General features: G+C 33.1%; 1 long non-coding RNA gene across 1 annotated transcript; it reads right to left on the bottom strand.

Annotated features, from left to right (window-relative positions):
- Window positions 1-14,603: 14,603 nt before the first annotated feature.
- On the bottom strand, window positions 14,604-17,094 carry LOC134234094 (uncharacterized). Its single transcript, XR_009985117.1, has 3 exons — window positions 16,682-17,094; window positions 14,917-15,033; window positions 14,604-14,718 (listed from the first exon to the last, which is right to left on the bottom strand). It is a non-coding gene; the product is annotated as an uncharacterized LOC134234094 (long non-coding RNA).
- Between the last annotated feature and the right edge of the window lie 7,650 nt (window positions 17,095-24,744).

The following is a 24,744-nucleotide window of genomic DNA, read 5'->3' on the forward strand; positions in this document are numbered from 1 at the left end:
CCACCTGTTACTTAAAATAGAAATGGGAATTAACCTCAACCGTGGTCCATACCAGCTAGTGGTGTCCAGCTCTTGTCATTAAAATATCAAATTTTACAACAAACCTTCTAATTATGCATTAATGACAATTTAAACTTTGCCAAAATTTGATTTTTCACATTTTTCTAAAATATATCTATTTATAGATACATGTTACTAAAAATAGGAGCAAAAGCCCACTTATGTTTTTTCATGAAGTGACACTACTTATTCCCAAGTATGATAACACATATAAGATTTGGGAAATTTCCGCGGACAATTTTTCTTATTTAGCCTCAAAGATCTCAAAAAATTTCAAATTTCCTCATTTTTCAAATTTTTAGAAACCATGTAAGTTTGAATGACCTTTTTCGTACAGGAGGAATATTTCTAGAATAAACGTTTATTTGCCCTGTGTACCTTAAAATGTCATGTTATCATATGATCCAATGATTTTTGTTAGAGTGTATTAGATACCAATAAATATTCATTTATATTTCCTCAATTTTCATGTTTTCATTTAGTCAAAATGAGCCAAAAATGGCCGAATTCAATGGATCCGTCTCCATGGCAACCAAGTGCATGTGTGGAACTTCCGACACCATGTTTACTAGTTTTGTACCAAGGCACACCTATGGTGAAAATTTCATCAAAATCCGAGACATGTCGTTTCCAAGATTTTTTGGTGCTTACAGAGAATGCGTGTTAAGTATTGAGTTATTAAAAAATCAAGGTGATTGTCTAAGTGACCAGTGAAAAATATATACTTTCTACACCTGCACTATACCATGTGAATTTGGTTCCAGGGAATTCTCTTCTGATTTGGTTGGATCCAATAAATATCTCTGGTTCTGCACATGGACAACTGTTGCTATAAAAAGAATTTTAATCAATTGTAAATAATGTATAATTCAAGAGAGGAATTATAAAATATATGGATATGTTTAAATCTCTATATAATACACAGCTGTACTAGCTTTCATATACTGTCTAGTACATGTACATGTATTTTTCAGTATAAACTTTATGAGTGGCAGTATATTTTTATGATCTTTTATCAATCAATATTCTTGATTTTCAAAATATCATCAATCTGAAAAAAAATATAGGCACTCAATTAGATTTGTATAAATCTTTATGTAATCATGGTGATGAAATATTTGTGTGATCATCTAAATTTTAGAAATTGTCCTGGCATCTATTAAAATATACCTATTTCCTCTTCTAAAACCACTGTCACACTCCTTGGTCCAAACTGCCACTGCTAAAAAATTCTCAATTTTATAGAACTTGTATATTACATGTACATGTATTTCTAAAAAAAAGAAGATCAAACAATTGTTTAATCTCATCCGAGTTTATTCCACTGTATACTCCCCTATCACAACCAATTATAAAATAGAGAACAAATACATTCATTATTTTAAGGTTGGACTGAAAAATGTCCTACCTGATCAAACTAGTAGTGTCTAATGTCTCTCTTTTTCAACCAGTCTCTACAAAAGGTAAGGGTAGACCATCGGACCTATTTTGGCTTTGTAGTAAAATATAAACATCTTTTACTATGAATATAATTGTCGCCTACCTTAAAGTTGAGTACAACTAAGGTGACGACGGTTAACCAAATTCTACATGGTGATATACGGTACAGGTAACAACCCAACAAGGGAAAAGGTAACACACGTGGTGTCTGGTCTCTTTGAGGACTGGACCGGACTGACGATAGAAGCATGCTGGCCAGCACGGGTGGATGAGTACTAGGTCAGGGTGAAAGGGTCATAGGGAATACATTAACATACACAATTTCACTACATTCCTCCCCGTTTTATTTAATAAATCTAGGGGCAATTACTGTAATTTACTTAGAGGAATGTAAACCAGAAATATATAAATATTATCTTATATGGCATGGAAAACGTATTAACTAATTCATGTATCCACATGAACTTGGACGGAATTACATCCAGCACCTTAGTTCTGCAGGATAAACATGTTTGTATGTGGCAAGATTTATTAAAGTAAGTTAATATACGAATTATGATAATCCGCATGTATCTTCCACATTGGATCGAATGACCATGTTTAGCCATACGCATTCCATGTTGTATGTTATACATTTCCTATGTTTTAACACTTAATATAGCCAAAAGGAATATAACTTACCTATGACCTAACACTGACCTACTTCCATAGTCCTGAAACTGAATGGAGTCATAGCATATGCATGGTTTAGTCAAGTGAGAATCAGTTGTACCAGTATATAACTTTTATCGTGTTTACAACTGATTTACCTATATATTGTGCAAGAGTGCAGTAATATATGTTAGAACTTAACAACAATCAGATATGACTGTGATGTATATTACTGCTAACTAACTTAATATGAATATATTTTAAATTTTAATGTATGTCGTCACCTTAAATATGTCAATGCCTAAATACTGTACTTTAAAACTTATACTAAGTAACTAACTTAAGCCTAACCTAAACTGAGTAAACTGTATACTTTCTTACTACCTAAACTAACTAAAGAAGGTACGTTTCCTTAATTGTCGACTAATCATAGGAGACGCTATGAAATATATAACTATTAAACATATTTACAAAACATATTCCGCATCAGTACTGTCACTTTCTATAATAAGTTTAACCGGGTATATACGGAAAATGCATGACAAATAACTATATACAAACTATGTAACGCAATCCGCCCAATACCGTCACTGAGAAAGGTCAGCCAAGTATATATTCAGAAAGCATAAGGTTATTTTTACATAAAGCAATCCTGCCCAATACCGTCACTGAGAATGGTCAGCCGGGTATCTGACGGAAAGCATATATGTTGCATGATTTCACCAGTCCTTGTTTAGTTACTCTTTGACATTCTTAGGAACTGGATCAAGGACATGCAACAGGATAGATCATTGCATATTTACTACTTATATATTGCCTGAATATGCTTTACCCAGATCAGATCTCCATGGAACAGTGAGAGGAACTACATCATCTAGGTCACAGCACCAGTAGTGAATTCCACCACAAGCCAAGTCTTCAATGTTGAAGTTTGACCTGTAAAAGGGACAAGCTACGCCTATCCTAGATGATGCGTCTGTATTAGTATGCCATCACTGTGTACAGTCATGTTGTATTTCTGTCCAACGAGCTAGCTGGCGTACATATGGCAAAACATCTTCCCAGCATCGAAAGAAGTTACGAAAAAGACTATTACTGCCAAGAAGTTCTTTACTATAGTTGTGCAGTAACGCCGTTGTTTAGATGAATGTGCATAAGTGATAAGCACTGTCTTGGATTGTTTAGACTGAAATTTCTATATAATAATAACCTCAAACTATTAAATTTATCTTACTTCTTACTAAAATCTCAGGGTATAAATAAAGTACAGCTAAATGCTTAGTTCTCTCTTCATCTTGGAAAGTTAATCTAAATATCACACCACAAGTGCATTGAGCATTACTGAGTGATTTATTGACTCTGTGTAATAATGAGCTCAGGCAGAGAACATGTATATATATTGAAAGATAGATCTTATAATGTACAAGCAATAAAATACTGACCAGGGTGCAAATAATTTTAAAATCATAAATGTTATGCAAACTACATTACAAACTACACTATTTCCCCTCCCTTTTATTTTTAAAATAAGAGAAGTTGTAATAGCTAATTGTTCTAATTATTAATGTAGAAATATTAGAACTTATCTAATGTAGTTTGTGCATATAATTAGCTATACTGGTGTATTGACACAAATTATCAAATAAATAATATAATTGTATAAATACTATAATTGTGTAGGCAAGTCTGTTAGTAAACAGTACTGCAAGTAATAATAATCACTTATGTTGGTAATGTTAGTAAGCTAAGTATAATGATTCACTTACTAGAAATCTAAACTGATAATAAATATCAAAATAAAAGAACTAAAATACTGTAAGTTAGTCAACTACCAACTACTATCAGTTGAGAGTTAACTACCAGTTTTTGTTTAAATGTTAGTAGCTCGAATAAATTAGAGTTGAATAAGGTTAGACTGCAATAAACTAATGTTATAAACACTACAGTCTACTGACCTAATACTAAGTACTAGAATATATGTACTAAAATGATTAGATTACTACACTTATTTGATATAAAACTTAACTAACACTAAATTTTTGTAATTTACTTATACCAAAACCAACACACTAAGTATAGTAGAACTATAATTTATAACTTGATAAACACTGGGTAAAAGCATTTCAGGGATTTTATTGCTAATGATCTAAGTCAGTGTGATGGGCCATGGTACAACCCAGCACTTGTTCTCAAGTGGCAGCCCAGATAAAAAGCACAGCCCACAGTAAACATACTGGAAGGCACAAACAAGGTATTTTCTGTAAGTAAAATGCAGGTCCTTGTTGGCAGCATTCCAAGTAAACTTGGTTGTGCCATCTGAGTTGTCACTTTTAGTAGTGGTTCTAAAATACACGGCTGGAGCTGGGAAAGACACTGTATCATTGGAGTCACTGGAGAAGCTATCAGGGTATGTTTCTTCTTCACCAGTCTCTTCCATAGATATGGGCTCCTCTTCCTGAACTGGTGGTGTAAGGGATTCAGAGGTAGCCACATCTGTCTCATCTGTACCAAGCTCTTCACAGGAGGACATCTGAAAATTGCTGGATGCCAGAGCATTTACAACTGACTTGTTGCTATGCTCAGGCAAAGCATCACTCCTAGGAGGCTGTGTATCTGTGGTCAAGTCCGGTAGTTGTTGTTGGCAGTCAGATGTATCATTTGTGTCTAGAGTTGTTTGGCAACTAGCAGTTGAATACTCACTACTCTGTTGCCATAACTCAGACTCACTGCCATCTGTCTCATCTCTGTCCTCTATGTCTTCTGAGTATGAAATTTCAGGAACATGGAGACTATCCTGTGACACCATGGTATTCCACTGCATACCAGCAGGTGATATATCACCACTCAGTATTCGTGGAAACCCTGGTGGACTGTTGCTGGTAACTGCGGGCATCTGCTGCTGCTGCGGGTGTACTGCTGCAATAAGTGTTGGCTGCTGCTGATGGTACACTGGTGCAGGCAGGACAGATTCGCAGTTGCTGGCATCTCCAGGTTTCAATGGATAATGATCATTTGAAAGTTCGTGGTCCTGGGTGTCGGGGATTTCATTAGTTGACATTGACATAGTAGGGCATTGTACAGCTACCACATTCTGTGAGTTTGCCAATGGTGGTGGTGGCATTGGTGGTCCTCCATACATGCATGGCTGTGGGTATTGCTGTTGAGGTACCATGTATCCAGGTGGGAACATTCCAGGATATGTGCCATAAGCATATGGTTTGCCGGAATATGGCTGTGGTGGTCCAAGGAATGGTTGTATGTATGGTCCACCATATCCAGACAATGGTACAGGGTAGTTCCCAGGCACTGGTACACAAGGAGTAGGATACCCGTATGGATTGAGAGATGGCAGGTATGGTCCACCATATAATCCAGGGGGTGCTGTACAAGATGTCATTGCTGGATTCATCTTGTTGCTTTATTTTCAGTAGTTCAAAGTTACGGAAATTATCACGCCGTTTGATACTACTGAAACAGTTTGTCGGAGAATGTGTGTATATTGCTGTACGTTACACTATTTCCACGTCACGGTAAACGAAACCGCCGGTGAAAATATTACATACTACTGCGACTGATATGCAACAAGTTCTATTTGATCACCGTGATCTGAATTAAACGTCACTTTAACACAATATAATTGTAATTGTATTTTAGCCGGTTTAATTCATCGGTATAGTCCAGGTAATTTTACACTGCGTCTATTCTTTCTATCCTCTTCTCTCTTCTTTTATCTTTAATGTTTTCTATCTTTATTTTTCGATTACTTGTGAATTAAACTTTACTTTAACACAATGAATAATTGTATCTGAGCCGGTTTAATTCAACAGTAAAGTTCCTGGCGAATTAGTTAGATTTTTCTCTTTTTTCTATCAGTATTGCTGGTAGTTATATGAATTGATAGCGTTTCCTTTATCTTTGCTTTTATTTGATAATTCAGTATTGGTCCAACATATTTATTCTGTTCTCTAACTCTTAATTAATTACTTAATCTGTAAATTAACTTGCTTAATAAATAACCGCACTGACTCTAACTTACAACGTTAATGTAAACGCCCGATGGCAGACGGCGGTAGCAGTAAGCACTGATGTTAATAAAATAAATACCTGATAAACTAATTAATCAAAGAATATAGTCAATTAATAACGTTATATGAATTGATTATATTTCTGCAAAGATATTCACTGTTGTTGCACAGAGCTAATATGCAAACGTAACTCGATAAAATCAGTTCACTGTTGTTCAAAGCGAGCACGTGCGCCTTGATCTATATATAGCTAAAACAGGTAAACCGGTTTGAGTGAACTAGCTCTGTGAAACTACATGTATATAAAACTAACAAAAACACTATATCTCTACTTTCCCCCAAAATATTTTTTTAGGGAACTTAGAGAAGAAAAAAAACAATAATTAAATACCGGTATACTAATTAATTAAATTACGAGTCGAGAAGAAAACGGCGCTCCTCGAAAATTGTCAACACGAGTGACAATAACTTTTCAATATAGAAAAAAAATGAAATGTTTGTCTCGTGCAAAAGAATAAAATATACGAACAATTTAGAATAATGTTCAGTCAATGTGGCACGTGATCGAAATTGAATACAATTTGCACAAGACAATGAAAATATTCAAAATTTTCGTACTGACGTTTAAAAAAAAACGCCCTTACGATATTGTTCAATAAATAGTCATGAAAATATTCAAAATTTTTGCACTAGACGTTTACACAAACGCCTGTACGATAAGTATAATGCTAAATACTAATGAAAAACGAAAATGCAAAAATAATTGGACCGTGATATCACCACGTGTTCAAATGCAACTCACGCGTGAAAAAATAATATGGCAAATTAGTCAAATTGTTGGAACTTTGCAAATAACGTTAATTTAAACGCCTGTAAGCAACAGTTTTCTAAAATGACTTAAGTTAATGCAAAACATTCCACATGAGTGTTTTTACTCACGAGTGACAGACAATTCACGCATGAATTTTGCTAATAAAACCGTCAATTCAATAAGCCCCACATCGAATTACCGGCGACGCCAATGTAGTAAATTATGGACATATTTTACTATGAATAAATGTCGCCTACCTTAAAGTAAGTATACAAGTAAGGTGACGACCAATGAACAAATTCTACATGGTGAATACGGTACAGGTACAACAAACAAGGGAAAGGGCAACACACGTGGTGTGTGGTTTGAGGACTGGACCGGACTGACGATAGAAGCATGCTGGCCAGCACGGGTGGATGAGTATGAGGTCAGGGTGAAAGGTCATAGGGAATACATTAACATACACAATTTCACTACAGCTTTCTTCCTTATGACCGGGACGGCAGCACTTTGACTTACTTCTTCGCCATTCTATTCCTTAATTGTCTTTGACATATTCTTAATTTTAATGTGCTAGTAGAGTCAATGGAAAACATACCATTTTCGCCTACAGCATGCAGCAAAGCGATTGCCTCTGGTACGTCAGAAATTTTCCATACAACCCAGCTAGGGTACATGTATGTTCAGAATTTGGAGTAAACGCAAATGGTTTGACAGATCCTTAATATATTCTTATAAATGAATTTATGGGGCCATCACTGCTTGAAATGTTTGAAAAATTGCTGAAATCACATTAATCTTCTGTCCCTGCCATGTTGCAATATCATTTTCCCCCTTTTATGTATGGAGAGTTCCACTACGGGAGATAACTCTTCAACATACAAATAACACTCATTTTATTCTTTCTTTATCAATTTTGGTGAATATTTTTAAACTTTCATAAAGGTTTTAATTTTGATTGTCTTTCTCAGCATTTATTTACACTAAAATAGAATTATTAATCATCAATTGAAGCAATATTCATAACATTTGAACAATTTTAAGATACAAATGTAGAGCTTGGCTAACATCGTAAGGTCATCATTTCCACCAATTATTTATTATATGTCCTATTAAAAGCCATCAGTGAATTTTTTATATTTGATAGAACATAAATAAATGATTATAAAGCACATTATTAGATCAAATTATTTTCTCCATTTAAGCTGTACCATTGCACTAAACAAGGATAATAAATCTAAAGTTCTAAATTTAGCCTTACTCGTGGCTCGATCATAGAATACATATAGATGCAATCATTGTGAAAAATAAATATTTTTCATCTTTGAAATATATGGGTTGATAATATAATAAATAACTGGCATTGCAAAAAAATTTCAATTGATTTTGCAAGATCTCAAACTTTCATATATGCACCTACTATTTTATGTCATTTTTTGCTAAATATAATATATATATCCAATATATATAGTGTAAAACTAAGAAAAAATGTGTTAATCACTAAATATGTGTACAGACACCGTGACATTGTGTCAAATGCATCTGCGTCCGCATAAGGTGACGTGATTAGCAAATGATGTCATAATAGCCTTACTGACGCCTGACTGTTGAAGTAAAATTTTAATTCGCATTAGTTTACTTTGCATTAGCTGTCGTGTGAACGCAATTTAATTCGCATTAATTTGAGTCGCATTAGTTTACTTCGCATTAATTTACTGCGAATTAAACTTGTCGTGTGAACAGGACATAAATATATACAAATGCAGTGTAATTGAAACACAGTGATGCATTAATAACTATTCACAAGTTTTCGTGATTTATCGTTGAAAAATCTATCGTACTTAAAAAAGGTTTATTTCTGTTTGTTCACCTTAATATATACTTTCTAATGTAAACCTTACATAATTTATTAAATGAACCCGGTCCATAGCTGAAAACTCTACAGTTAGTAGCTCTCCGAAAAAAATATATACTGATAGACCGGTCTGTCAAAATATTTTTGGAGAGCTTCAACTAGTTCTGCAACTAACCCGACTACTAGAAAGGCCGATGGGGGCGTCTTATAAAAAAACCTGACCCCCTAAAAAAACCCTTAATTGTTCTGATAATGTCAAAAATTTTATTTCGTGCTTATGTGTGTACGATGTGGATTCTTATTTTTGGTTAACTTTTCCGAAAAAGAAATCTTGAACCACAGGAGTTTAAAGTTTTTTAGTCCAAAAAAAAAAAAAAAAAAAAAAAAAAAATGAAAAATAATCCGGAAAAAAATTCCCACCCTCAACGCGTTATCTTAGTTGAGGTGAAATTTTTTTTTTCCCGTTTTTTTTTTTGACGATAAAAACTTAAGACTGCTGTGCTTTAACATACCAGAATTGAAAGGGTGTATGTGTGTTAGGGGGGGGGGGGTATCTAAATAAAAATTTACTGTTAATCTAAACTCGAAAAAAAGTACCCCTACGTTATTTGAGCCTTTGCACACTCGGTCACTCCTTTTTCTGAACCACTTGTACGAAAATTGTTAGGAAAGTTCGAGGACAAGTTCTATTATGAGCACTCTATTTCATTGAAACTGGTAAAACTCTACAGATTTAAACTTTACCTACAGGTAAATATCACTATCTCAAACATGGGATATCTCGAATACCCCGCTTTTGTCGAAGTCGATCGCTGGTCCCAGTTGTATTATCTATATATATATATATGAGTAAAAAACTACTGATATTTCGAACACGGTAATCACGAATACGGCGCTTATGTCGAAGTATATTCAAAGTCCAAAGCCATTTTTCACTTATCTCGAAGTGCAGTGAATTTTTCGGTGTACTGAACACACCTGGCGTCGTGGCTTCACACATTCTCGTCAGTGGCTATTTATTACCACCTTTAACCGGGGGAATCTTAATTAACCCCAAGCTCATGTTGGGTATCAGTGGCAGTGTAATTGGTGTCCCAGCTTGGGTGTTTGGTGTAGTCTACGGCCAATAAAAAACAAACCACTTTGCAGCAATTCAGAATTTAAATACAGACAGCATTACCGATATTTAGTTTAATTATATCTTCTGATTAAATAAAATTGTAAATTCATAAAACACAAAGATTTTTCACGATAAACTTAAATCAAAAAGTTTAGTTGTCGTGCGTAATGCATAGTGCAGTGATTGATTACATCCATGTTTATCTCTGTATAAATAGATAATATTGACCGTCATTTGCATTGTTAGTGTCGTATAGTTCCTAAGTAGTACTTCGTAATGTAATGCATGTAAGCTATAAATATTATTCACATTTTAAATACTGATTATTTTTTTTGTACTCCAAATTACATTTTGCCCAAAATTTCATCAAATATTTTTTAATGGTCTTTTTCTTTTCTTACGGAGAAGATTTTACAATTATAACGCAAATGATACATACCGTTTGAGCACGTAAGAATGGCCTGAAAAATGTAAAATGTAAAATCGCTGTATATGCAATGAGACATGTATATTAAATTATGCACGAAAAAGAAAACAACATTGTTCTTCTTATTATTTATTGTGAGTAACTAATATGCTTGAGTCTTTACCGTAAAGACTACATGTTTGGTAATACAGGATAGTGTTATGCATGAAGATATCTGCATGTACGTAAAAACAGGACATTATTGACTCGACTTTGGAAGATAACTTTGGATATCTCAAACCCCCGGATATCTCGAAGTCGTGTCCAGGTCCCCTCAACTTCGAGATACTGATATTTCACTGTATTTTCTTATGAACATACAAAGATTCGGTGTTTTCCGGTAATTTAAAAAAATATAGAGAGCTACAATAATTTGATTTTAAAAAATATACATGTATCACAAAAAACCCAACCAAATTAAAAAATAATTAAAAATAAAAAAAAAATGTTTATTCTTTGCGTATAAACCCTTCAAGGCCCTTAAAAAATCAATAAGCGTTTGTTAATTGACATATCTAATTTTTTTTAAAAATGCTTGCATAGCTGTTAGAAAATAAAATAAATAATACATGTATATAACTACCGGTTTAAATGACGTTGAAATCTCGAGGAAATCAAGATGTTAGATTTATTTGCCCGGGGGTTAAGGGGACGGGTACTTGCCCCAATTTCGACAGACAAGATATCTTGCCTGCCCTCTGATTGTAAATACCTGCCATAATTCTTTCATTAAAGTAATAGTGAGATATAATCTAACATGAGAAGCAAGCAAAAAAACATCTGACCCTGGCCCCCTCCCTTGTCGGCAATTAAAATCGATGATTCGTGCCTAAAAGATATTAAGTCTCTGTTGGTATTTTAAACATACAGAATGGCAAGAATTCGATGGGAACATAAGTATAAACATGCATGCAGAGGTTTTATGTCATAATCGTTTCTTTCAGAAAAAAGAGCCGTAATTGTTCAATGGACATGCAGTGTTTTCCGGCAATTGGCGATGTCGTGCACGGACTAAATGTATTACACAATTGATGGGTTTCTCTGTAAAGTTCCTATTTTTTAATAATCATTTTTGATGTGGCATTAAAGTCTCTTTTTTATAATCATTATTGATGTGGCATGTATGAAATAAACCCTTTCACTTTGTTATGCTTTTGAGGATGAAACTTTTAAACTTTTTATAGTCTGTTAACAAGACCTTCAAGGCTTTAATGTTTAATGATGTTACAATGTTAAACTTTATATAATATATCATGCCGATTTAAGATTTAAAAAATATTATTTTTAGACATTACAAAATGATATAGCATTATTTGTATTTCCACGATCAAAGCATTAAGTTTTTATGAGTAATGGAAAATTATTCCTGTAACAAAAAGCTAAGATGGCGCTAAACTCAGAATAATGACGTAACGTCATTATCAGTTTTACTTATGACGTAAATGAGCTAACGGTAAGCCCAAAATAGGCCCATGGCACTTGACGTAGTTTTTGAAGATACACAGCCAATTGTGCCTAACGTTAATTTAACATGAAAATAACGTTAATTTAACGTTAAATATTTAACGTTAAATTAACGTCAATCGAGCTTATACATGAATTTAACGTTAAAAAATTAACGTTAAATTAACGTTATTTTCATGTAAAATTAACGTTAAATGTAAAATTAACGTTAATTAGTTCACACTAATTTAACGTTAAAATGCATAAAAATTGTGTGCATATTTTTGGAATTATCCTTCCTATTCTTCCAGAAAAATACATGTTCCTGCATCATGGCAGAAGCTAAACTAATACTACATGTAATCATAATTTATTCTCTAAAGGTACACCAGAAGCTCATCAATTTTGCACTTTTCCTTGTAGCACTACAGAAAGCTAGGCTTGCATGTTGACTTCATCCCTGGTGTCACTTTCTTTTCAATTTGAATATATCCAAAAGGATAAAGGGACCCATCAGCTCTTTCAACAAAATCTCTAAAATTCTGAGCATTGCCTCCGATTTCAAATTTTCTGAAGAAAATAGAAAAACACCAATTCATCCATTAATACTTTTAATCAGGCACATTCAATACAATGCTACAAATCTTCTTTCTTTTTCCAATCTGAAAAAGAAGAGAGGCAAACACATATATAATAATAATTATATGAAAATAAAATACTTCAGCAATACATTAACAACTCAAATTTGATGAAACAAGAGGTCCATTGACCACATCCCTCACCTGAGCACATGGGTTAGCTAAAAACACAGATCAGTTAAGTATTGAGAAGCTTACTTTATACTTGTTTGGGGAGGAAGATTTGAATTTTCCATTACTTGAAAATGTCTCTATTACAATACAGCATACATATATTATTTTGCCATACTTGAAAAGAAGACTTTTAAAGATTTTTCCAGCACATCACCTGATCTCCCATTGTGACCCCTCGCTAACCCCTAATCCCCAGGGCATTATTTGAATAAATTTTTAATTTTTACTACTTGCAGATCATGTCAATTTGACAAAACAATTTCTTCTGTTCTGGAGAAGATTGTTTATCCTATGTATTCTCATGCAAGTCTGTGATAACTCATTGTGGCCACACCCTAACCCCGGGGGTCATGATTTGAACAATTTAGAATCTACATTATACCAGGATGCTTCCACATAAGTTTCAGCTTTTCTGGCCTAGTGGTTCTTGAGAAGAAGATTTTTTAATGACCAAACCCTATTTTTGCCTTTTCTTAATTATCTCCCCTTGCGAGGGGATATGTCCCTTAATTTTAACAATTTAAATTTCCCTTCACCCAAGGATGCTTTGTACCAAGTTTGGTCAAAATTAACCCAGTGGTTCTTGAGAAGAAGTTGAAAATTTTACAGACGGACAGCTAGACAGACGGACGGACGACGTACAAAATGTGATCAGAAAAGCTCACTTGAGCCTTCGGCGCAGGTGAGCTAAAAATTTCGGGGTGACATATTAAATGGGTTTAAATATTTAATATGTGTTCGGAATAAATGCAATTTACCTGGTATTTTGAAGATTGCTTACGGTTATGAAATATATTCACTTTCTTGTGATTATCATGTTCATGTCAGCAAGACTTTTTACTGAGTAAACCTACAATAATAAAAAAAAAAAATATTAAAAATCATTTATTTGAAATGTAATATCTTCAACATATATGATGTTCATAGATAGAAACCAAATTTAATGTGCAGCGTCCAATTCAAAGAAAACTTTTAGTACAATGAAAGCAACTTGGCTTTAAATTTGTCTCTTTAGCATTAACTATATATATCAATTTATAAAATTTTTCTAAATAATGAAAGAAAAAAGTGAGCTAGCTCACATACCCCACGCTCCCCCAAAACTTGACGGTTTAACACAGAATGAAAGGCACAGTGCACTTCAAAAACATATTATAGATCAAAAACGCCAATAATTGCAAAAAATCTTCACATCAAAATGTCTTGCTTATGAGGACATTTAAATGTGGAAGGAAGTTTCTAGATAAATAATGGAATCAAAATTTCTAGGCATTATTCAAATCCAAACATTAATTTGAAGTGGTTGGGGGGTGGGGGGGGGGGGGGGCTGTCGAGAAATTTTCTTGAATAATAGGCAAAACTCTTTGGGACAAAATAATGGAATATGTCCTTAATATCTGCATAGGTTGACGAAACTATGTATAAAAGTTTAAGAGGAGTGGTGCTAAGAAACTGTTCATCTTTATATTCCAAAAAAGTTTTTAGTGCGAAAAGTCCCAGAAAAAATAAAGGAATCGGAATTTCCTGGTAATATGCATATCTGCACATTGTGTCCTAAATATCTGCAAAGTTTAACGAAATTCTGTGCAGTGGTTTATGAGGAGTTGCGCTGACAAACTGTTCACCTCTATATTCAAGTTATGGCTAAAAACCTAAGTTAAAAAGTGCGGAAAATCCCGGAAAAAAAATGGAATCAGAATTTCCTGGTAATATGCACATCTACACATTGTGTCCTAAATACCTGCAAAGTTTGACGAAATTCTGTGCAGCGGTTTATGAAGAGTTGCGCTGACAAAAAAAAGAGGACTGACTAATGGACTGACTGACTGACGGACGGGTCAAAAACATTATACCTCCCGCAACTAGTTGCGTGGGGTATAAAAATTATGAATACACTATGTATATACTATTTTATAAATAGCCTTTATTCCTGCATGGTTTTCCTGAAAAACATCAATTCAAGGAGGCACCAAGGAATGGTATATAGAGGCTGAAGTCTGCTCTTTTCTCCATGTCTTGCATACAAGTATCTTTTCTGTATTATGCAGTAAAAGAAAAAAATCTTGATTCAATAATGCTTATAGAATGTTTCTGAACAAAATATTGACAAGTGTCAAGTAGTGACAAGTACTTAACTGGTATTTCAAAAATTCAGTTGGGGTGTGTGAATGTAAATTTCACTGTCATTACATTTACTGTGGGAATTATTTACATTTTGTTCCACTTTAAATACCTGTTTTGAGTTCCACTGGCATTATACGTTAGGCAGCTGGGTTCTTCCGAGTCTCGACGACAAAGTCCTATTTGATCCATTTCAGAAGTGCGAGTCAGATGTGATACCGAGTTCCAGCTGTTTAAAATACAATAAAAATAGATATCAAATCGCCTTTAATCGTTTTTTTCTCTATAATGATGAAACAAATTAAGAGAACTGTTAGAATCAGGGAAAACATCGCTCACATTGCGTGTTTGACTTCAACTTTGAGATGGTTATTATTAAATTGTACTTTACACAATTTCTACTTTCACTTTCGAATTTTCTCCGTATCGTACGTAGGGCGGCAGTACTGATGTACCGGAAGGCTTCAGTGTTCAAACAAATACCAACTGAACAATAAATAGACCTAATAAAAAAAGTAATTCTGATATACAAATATCCAACGTAGCAGAGATATGGCACGTCGTTCACAGCCTACGACACAATGTAAGATTACACTGATACTACAACGTATCGATAGTCTGCAAGGACTGTTGTGTTGAGTAATTATGTGTAATGCCTAACGTTGCTGTACATAAAGTTCAAACATTTAGCAGGTCTGGACGATTTCTAAATATGGAAGTCAAGAACGATAACCGAAAGTTGCTATTAATACACAGAATAAACAAGGCGCTAGTCCTTCTGACCAATCAGATAACAGCATTTAGACAAACCCATGTGAAAATAAATAAAACACGTGGTTATTAAGTTTTTTGCTCAAAAGATTTTTTAAGAACAATTTTTTTGTAAACTCAAAGCGCATTTGGGAATAATATAATATTTATGACAATTCTACCGTGAACAAACACGACTTGAAAGCTTAAAATACGTTTTAAGTGGTATAAAAAATCTGTCACTAGGAGGTAGCAATCCTAAAAGTTTAACTTACGTAAAAAATTTGATATAAATACGGAAATTTTTCAGTTTTTATAGCCTGACAGAAAAATCTAATCGAATAGATGTCAGTCTTTATTATTTTTTGAGTGTTTTTTTTTTTCAAAATAGTCCATACAGTTTCTGATAAGCGAGTTAAGATATTGGGATAAAAAGCATTCATGTATAACTACAGGATTCTCTTTTTTCCACTTTATAAGCCATTCCTTATACCCATTTAAAGTCTGCATAGCTTAGTATTCGGGGCTCATGAAACCCGTGATAATTTAAAACTATATATATGTGTTTAGTCCATACGATAAATACTTATGTGTTTTGATATATACATACAAGTGGAATTTAAACATTATCGATGAAAATCGGACGGATAAGCAAAATCATTTTACCAACGTATAATATATTCTAGTAAATGTTATAATTGAACTTGATATGAATTTGCTGGTGCGATCTATACCTCCGTACTAAACCATTACATTCTATCATACATTATTTTTTCTTTACCGAGATAAAAATGTCAAGGTTGTTCACGGTAAATATGTGGGGAATACCTTCTACTTCAAAAGTTTACATCTTACTTCTACAGATTTTTTGTTGAAAAAATCTTTTTGAGGAAAAAAACAAAAGCACGTGTTATCTTATTGTTCTTTTAAAATATGTTTTGGGGTGTGTTAAAATGCTGTTGTCTGATTGGTCAGAAAAATAATTATGTTTACTTGATGTCCATTTATAGCAACTTTCGGTTATCGTTCTTGACTTCCATATTTAGAAATCGTCCAGACCTGTTTAGGGACCTCTGAAATTATGAAACCTCAAAAACGTAATATTACAAAGACTACAAAATACTTACTATTAACATAGACTTGATAAATCCTTTTTCCTCTGTGTTTTCAATTTCTGTTAACAGCTGATGGCGTCAAACATGACGTAGAGTTTCGTCCGATAAAAACAAAACCGATCCTGAGAAAAGCTACGGACCATATTTAGCCGGAAAAAATCCAAATCCAAGTTGACATTTTGAAAGATAGAAATAGAGCATATGATTTTTAAGTCTAGATAAATTACTTTTTAAAGAATATGTATGAAAAAAATGGATGAGGTGAAGAGGGTGCTAACAGTTAGAGCACCCCCCTTTCCCAAACACACACCTGTAACACATCCTTACACAAACACACATGCACTTGTGTCGGAAATACTTTTTGAACCTAAACGGTATAATATTAACTCAACTGTTATCTTTATATATTGGGGTTAAAAATTTATTTCCGACACAAGTGCCAACACCCCCCCCCCCCCTCCCCATCCACCAACCCCGGCGGTTTAGAGTATCCACATATGGACGTCTTATTAATTAATTAATTGTCACTAAAATGCATATGATTGGCAAGTATTGTTTAAAGTTAGGTCTAAAATTTGAATAATAACATTAATATCGTGTTATTCTAATAAACATGAAATTAACATTAAAGAATTAACGTTAAATTAACGTTAAATTCACATTAACATGAAATTAACATTAACTAATTAACGTTAATGTAATGTTAATATTTTGGTTTTAGTTTTCTGAGACAGAACCCAAGCTCACTTAAAATTTAATGTTAATTTAATGTTAAAAATTAACATGAAATTAATGTTAAGTTAAATGAACATGAATTTAATGTTAAGTTATATTAACGTTAAAAATTAACGTTAAATTAATGTTAATATTTTTAACGTTAACTTAACACGAAAGTAATATCAAACTAACATCAAGCTAACATCAATTTAATGTTAATTGAGATTAACACTAAATTAACGTTAGGCACAATTGGCTGTGTAGGCCCAAAATAGGCCCGCGGCACAAAGAATGTTAAGGCGAGTTTCATGAAAAAAAGCCTAAGTGCAAGGGTGTGTGATTTACACACCAATAAATAAAACAAAACTTTAAAAAATCTTTATATTTATATCTTTATGTTTGAAAGCTTAAAAATATGCTCAATATTTAAGTTTCTCCTGCTCTATACCGTTGCATTTTACTAACGTCGCTGTGACCTCATTGTGACATCACGTTAACGCACGTTTCCCGTGTATATTTCAATGAGTGAGTCTACACGAAAACGGTATTGAAATCAGTTTCATAGTTTGCGTAGTAGAAAAACACAGCGAATGTAATTGTCAAGAATTGTAATCAGCATATATCCATTCTCTACAAAAATAAATCTCTCCGACTTGTAAAAGATGCAAAATGGAGATAATCTATCTGTTCTGTTGATAGTCGATAATATATAATCATGTTTACCGAGCTTATCAGTTTTTAAAATAGCAAGCGTACCCAGGTAAAGATATCGTTAACAAACGCACCCACGGTAAATGTGAGTCACTAACAAAGACATTGCACGATATGTTTGGAAATATTAAAGAAAAGTTTCTTTTTCGGTAAGTTTTTTTTTTTTATAACTATCTGGGTTAAGTAGTCCGAACAAAAAATTGTGTCATCTAATTACTAGTACCCTATACAGAGTATAAGAAGAAAAATAAAGTATCTCTTTTTATGGTAAGGAAAAGAAACCTGGACTAAAAGCCGATCGATTGTGGTTTGACCTAATATCCGTGTGAATGCGCTGCTTCTTGTTTCTTGACTTAGTTTGAATGATGTTAGAACGAATATAAATGTGAGCTTATAGTTTTGACTTGAAACATGAATATCAAGGCATAAGAAATAATGTACAAGAAATGAATGTTAATGTAAAAATGTCTCTTGCACAGATAAATAAGCAAAATTTATTTTCAAAATTACTGTAAGATAAAACAAATCAAAATATTTGCTTCATTAACTCCAGTCAACATTTTTCTTTGTTGTTTTAAAGACAGATGATGCAAACAATGTTTATTTGGAAGAGACTTAATATGATGTAAGAAGTTTAGAAAAGTGGATAATTCATAGAATGTTTTATCCTAAGAACTGGAAAATGAAATAGACTTGGAAAATATCAGTAATCCTCCAATGAAAAAAATATAGACAAATCACACTCAGTTAAGGTTTACATGTGAAAAGAAATTTCAGGATATGTTACCTTGCTGCTAAAAGTGTAATATAAACTTTAGAAAAAATATACCAAGCCAGGTGAATTTTGTGAGGAAAAACAAAATGACAAAAAATCAGCAATATCACATAGGCTAATTTTTACCATTTTGCTTTTCCTAATAAAATTCACCTGGCTTGGTATATTTTTCTAAAGTTTATATTATACTTTTAACACCAAGGTAACATATTCTAAAAGAACTTTATTCGGTAATAACCATTATTTGCCCCCCCCCCCCCTAATCAAACTTTGATGGGGATATATTAAATTAAGTTCTTAAACAGAGGAGTATATGCTGACTTCAAAGCACTGAATATTTTCATAAGTAATGACGCCATATGTACGTAATGAAGTCACAAACATGATGTAAATTTCAGTTTTTTATGAATTTTACAGAAAAATATACATTTTTTGTCGATATTTTGAGTAAAAGTCACCGAGCGCATGTGTGTTCAGGATCAATATTTTGATAAAATGTGTAGAATGAAAATATCAATGAAATATATCAATATTGTTCCTGAACAAACTTGCGCTCTATAAATTTCAAAGCTAAAATTGTTGAAATTTTGTCCATTTTGTCCTCTTTCTGTAAACCTGTACTGAATGTGATTTGTCCATATTTGTAATTATATTGAAATATAATGGATACTTTCCAAGTCTATTTCATTTTCCAGTTCTTAGAAGAAAAGATTCTAAAAATTATTCACTTAGTTAAACTTGTGACATGAAATCAAGTCTCCTTCAAAGAAAAAAAAGTTGTTTCCATCATCTGTCCCTAAATGTAAATATTGTATTAAAGAAGTAGGTTCACAAACTCCATTAAATGGCCCTGTCAATATACTTATTAACCGACAAAGTCTTAAGGTCCCATTTCGAACATCAACATAAAGTAGACACTGAGTGGTTTCAGTTCAAATAAAAAAAATTCGTCTGAGAGTCAAAGTTTGGAAAATCAGACGTTGTGAAACTGCAATGTTCTTAATATTATAAAAAAATGGATGAAATTGAGCATTTTAAACATTTTAAACAAAATTTTAAATTGAGCATTAAAAATAAAAATATGATCCCACCCCGCGATCCGAAAAATTTTTCATGGACTAGGATCTTCTGAAATTGTTCTTTCATTATATATTTAAATATTTTAGATCAGATGTTGGGGGCTATGCAAATATAAAAAAAACAGCTTAATGTTTTTTGGTCATTTTTAGCGAATTTTCCAGATTTGAGGAAAATGACGAAATTCATGACGTCATAATACATAGACAAGAGAAAAAATTACGTCATTTTTATTTGATATGAAGTCACCAAGGGTCCAAGTGAAATTGAACATATTTTCAACTTAAACTGAGTTGTTCTGATTTTTCAAAAAATCTCAGGGCCAAAAATTGACCAATGTGACTTTTCTTCTTTATTTATATTGCATATTTGAATTAAGATATCTACAAAAACAGCAACCCATTATCATCCCTCTAAACAGCGTGTCTCCGAAAAAAGCATGCAAAATAGTCAGAAAGCAAGTTTCGCCGATTGTCTTCAAATTTTGTGAGGAAAATATAGTATTCATAAAATGAAATCGGATAAATTTTATTTAGCTAATAAAACCCATATACGTTTTATGGCCTGTTACTTAAATAGCTCTAATGCAACAACAATTGGGGTATTTTTTATGTTTTAGTCATATTTTAAGAAGAAATAAAATTGCAACTTAATGCATGGTCAGAATGATTGACATCAATATTGTTTTAGTGCAAAAAGAACACGAACAAGAGGCCCAGGGGCCACATGGCTCACCTGAGCTAGAAAAAAGCACAAATTAGATCCGAATTGAAAAGCTTACTTAGAAGGGGGGGGGGTTGAATTCTTATACTACATGAGAATGCCTCTATATCATTACACCATTAAACTTCTTGAGGAAGTTCTTGAGAAAAAGATTTTTAAAGATTTTCTTTATAATTTTGATGGTATATATAAATTTGCAATAATTTTTATTTCACTCCCTATTGTCTCCCACCTATCCCAAAGGGTACTCAAAATTTGAGCTAATTTAAGTTTTCATTACATGAGGATGCTAACAGGTCAAATTGACTAATCTTAGCTTTTCTGCTATAGGGATTTTTTTTTCCATTTTTTTTCCTATGTAAAACTTTGATCTACCATTGAGACCCTTCCCTACCCTTGAGGGTAAAGGTTTGGAAAAAAATCAATGCCACACTACCTGATGATGCTTCAATATAAATATCAATAATCGTGGCTTTATAATCGTTTAAAAAAGATAATTTAAAAAAAATATATATTAAAGTTTAACTCAGATCCCCTATTGTGGCCCAGCCTATCACTGGTGGATTTAAGCATACTAGAATATACACTGCCAGAGGATGCTTCCATATAAATATCACTAATCATTGCTTTGCAGTACCTGAGAAGTTTTTTTTCAAGATTTCAAAATATATTCAATGTAAAACCTTAATTAGTTATTGTGGCCCACCCTTCCCCTGGGAGGTGATGATTTGATAAAGCTTTAATGTACACTACTTGAGAATGATTCAAGATGATTTTCATATTTCCTGTCTCTATGGATCTTGAAAAGAAGATTTTTAGCGATTGTTTTCAATACATTCCTATGTAAAATTTTGACCGGATATTGTGGCCCCACCCCACCCCCGAAGCTCAATATTTAAACAAATTTGAATGTACACTATATGAGGAAGAGTTTTAGCTTTTCTGTCCAAATGGTTCTTGAGAAGTAGATTTTTAAAGATTTTTCATACTTATTCCTATGTAAAACTTTGATCGGCCATTGTGACCCCACCTTACTCTCGGGGGTCATGATTTGAACAAACTTGAGAAGATTTTTGAAGAATGCAATTAATTTTTCCCTAATTCATAATTATTTCACCCTTGAATAAGGGCGTGACACCTCATGTGAACAAACTTGAATCCCCTTTACCCAGAGATACTTTGGAGCAAGTTAAGGTTGAAATTGGTCCAGAGGTTCTTGAGAAGAAGATCAAATGTGAAAACTTTACAACAACGACGCTAACAACGACGACGACAGACAACGGACAAATTCTTATCAGAAAATCTTTTTGAGCTAAAAAGTAACAATTTTTGCTGGAATTGAAACTCTCGTAGAAAAGGGGGATGTTTTTATCCAGTAAATTTTATTGCTTATTGTTAAGGATTCTTGTGTTAACAAAATATGAAAAATAAATGTACACGTCAGAAAATATGGATAGTCAAAATTTGTGAAATTAAAAAAAAAAGAATTTCAAGGATACAGTTAGAGCTACTCATAAAATACCTCAAAACATGTCCAAAAATGAAAAACAGTTAACTTATAAAGTTCTTGATATCTGTATAACAGAATTTAAACATACATAGCTCTCAATTTTAAAGATAATGGCTTTAAATAAGAAGTACATAAAAAAAGGGCGGTGAGATGGGAGGGGGTTATTATGAAATCCTCATAAACAACTACACGGATTAATAATTAAACTTTGTTTACAATTAATTTCAGTTAATGCATGTATGCATACTTGCTCAATATTAACACTTGTAAACACATTATTCATCATACTAGTCATTTGATCAATATATTTATTTGAGTGTGAAGCAGAAACAATTTCTGCAAATTTCCCCCTGAGATATTTCTGAGATATCTCAGACAATTTTTTTCTACTGGAGGAAGGTGGAATGACTTGAATATTTTTTTGATGTTTGTGACACAATACTATACTATAGGCTCGGATCTGTGATTATGGATATTGCATATTCCATATCAAAGGTTTTTTAAACCCACACGTTTTACGGAAGAAAATGCAGCTAAAACAATCCGTCTTTTCCTTAAACTTCAATATGCCAATAAAGAAACTGACGCGGTTAATATAAATAATATTCTTAATCACAAAAGGATCCAGTCTTGTATTCCACTATATTTCAAGTTCAAGACTACACCTTGTACAGCTGTATTTCCTACAAATAAACATAGCACATTGCTTCAAAACTTTACATGACCCGAATACCAACTATCTGAAACATAATCCTTCATCGTGTTCATGTTCTTCTTCCCCCGACAACTATACTCCTGCAGGACACGTTTTACAGATGACGTAAATATAGTTAATAATGAGAACCTTAGATCACTTATTTTAAAAGGTCCCATATATAGGGAACCCCAATCCTTCAACTGTCGTCGGAATTTCATAAAATATTATGGATTCTGTTGAAAATTACGCAAAACGATGGGCCAGATATGAAAAGAAGACGTTGAAACCTTGTCAGAATGGATAAGATGTATTAGATTATGTTTGAGTCGCGTATTATGAAAACCATATATCCTTCTGTGTTCAATAAACCAGAAGTGAAAAAAAGAATTTGATAGTTTACATGATCATTACGTACTGGTCCCTGCTGACAAAGCAGGTAACAGCATTGTCTTCGTGAGTAAGGCTCATTATATAAATAGTATTCTAGAAGAACTTGGATGTAATTCCAAAAATGGTAACTCCACGTGTACTAATACACTCTTCAAAATCATCTGTCAGTTTTGAATATTTTTGATATACCACAGAGCCAAAATGAATTTGAACTACCTTATATATATTGGATCCCGAAACTTTATAAGAATCCTTACAAACACAGATACATTGCGGGTTCTAGTGAATGTTCAACCAAGCCTCTTTCGTTACTCCTCACAAAGATACTGACGGTAGTGAAGGAAAAACTTCAAGAGTACTGTGATACCATATATTCAAGAAGTGATGTAAATCAGATGTGGATACTAAAAATTCAAAAGAACTTTTAGACAATTTGAAATCACAAGATTTTTCCAAAATCAACAGCTTAAAAACATACGACTTCTCACCTTTATACACAACCATTCCCCACGATAAATTAAAATCCAGGCTTTTTGATATAATGTAACAGACAGCTGCTTTTTTCAATAAAAATAGAACTCGTAGATTTACGTACCTGGTCATTGGTTATTTGCAAAATTATTTTGTTAAGAAAGATTCTCAAGAAGTCGCTTGAGTTTCTGATTGACAATGTCTATGTGGTTTTTGGAGACCAGGTCTTTCTACAATCTATTGGAATTCCCCTGGGAACCAATTGTGCTCTTTCATTTATCAGACCTATTTTTGTATTCATATGTGCAAAATCTTATGCGTGAAAAGAAGAAAAACACTTGCTGTGGCCTTCAACTCGACCTTCAGATATATCGACGATGTATTGTCAATTAATAATAGTAAGTTCAAGAGCCATCTTATGCATAAAATGGCCCTGTACTTATATCAATTTATTAACTATCACACTCTTACCCATCTTATATGTCAAAATGAAGTAGACACTTGGTGCTTTCATTTTCTATGATAAAAATTCGTTTTGAGAATCCAGAAATTGGAAAACAGGTTTGAGAAATTTCAATGTTCTTGAAATTTGTAGAAAATATGCGTATTTGACTACCTTCAGCAAAGAATTTAAATATGAGCACAGCCCATGATCCAAAAAATAAAACATGTTTTTGATCTTCAAAAGAACAGAGCTTTCATTATGTCTTTGGATATTTCAGATCAGAGGTTGAGCTCTATATGAAATAATGAAAAAATTCTTCAACTTTAGGTCATTTTCAAAGGAATTTGCAGGATATGAAGAAAATGACTCATTTTATGACATCATAATGCATTGACAAGATGGAGAATTACGTCACAATTAATAAACACGTGGTAACCAACACTCCAAGTGATAAATACTGCATTTGCACCCTAAACTGAACAGTTTTGATTTTTAGGAAATCCCGAGGGCCAAATAAGGCCAAACATGGCTCTTGCTCTTTCCATTCCTACGTCGATAC

The sequence above is a fragment of the Saccostrea cucullata genome, unplaced genomic scaffold (assembly GCF_032062105.1).
Source record: "Saccostrea cucullata isolate Sc308-1 unplaced genomic scaffold, CSIRO_AGI_Scuc_v1 ctg12181, whole genome shotgun sequence".
Taxonomy (NCBI): Eukaryota; Metazoa; Mollusca; class Bivalvia; order Ostreida; family Ostreidae; genus Saccostrea; species Saccostrea cuccullata.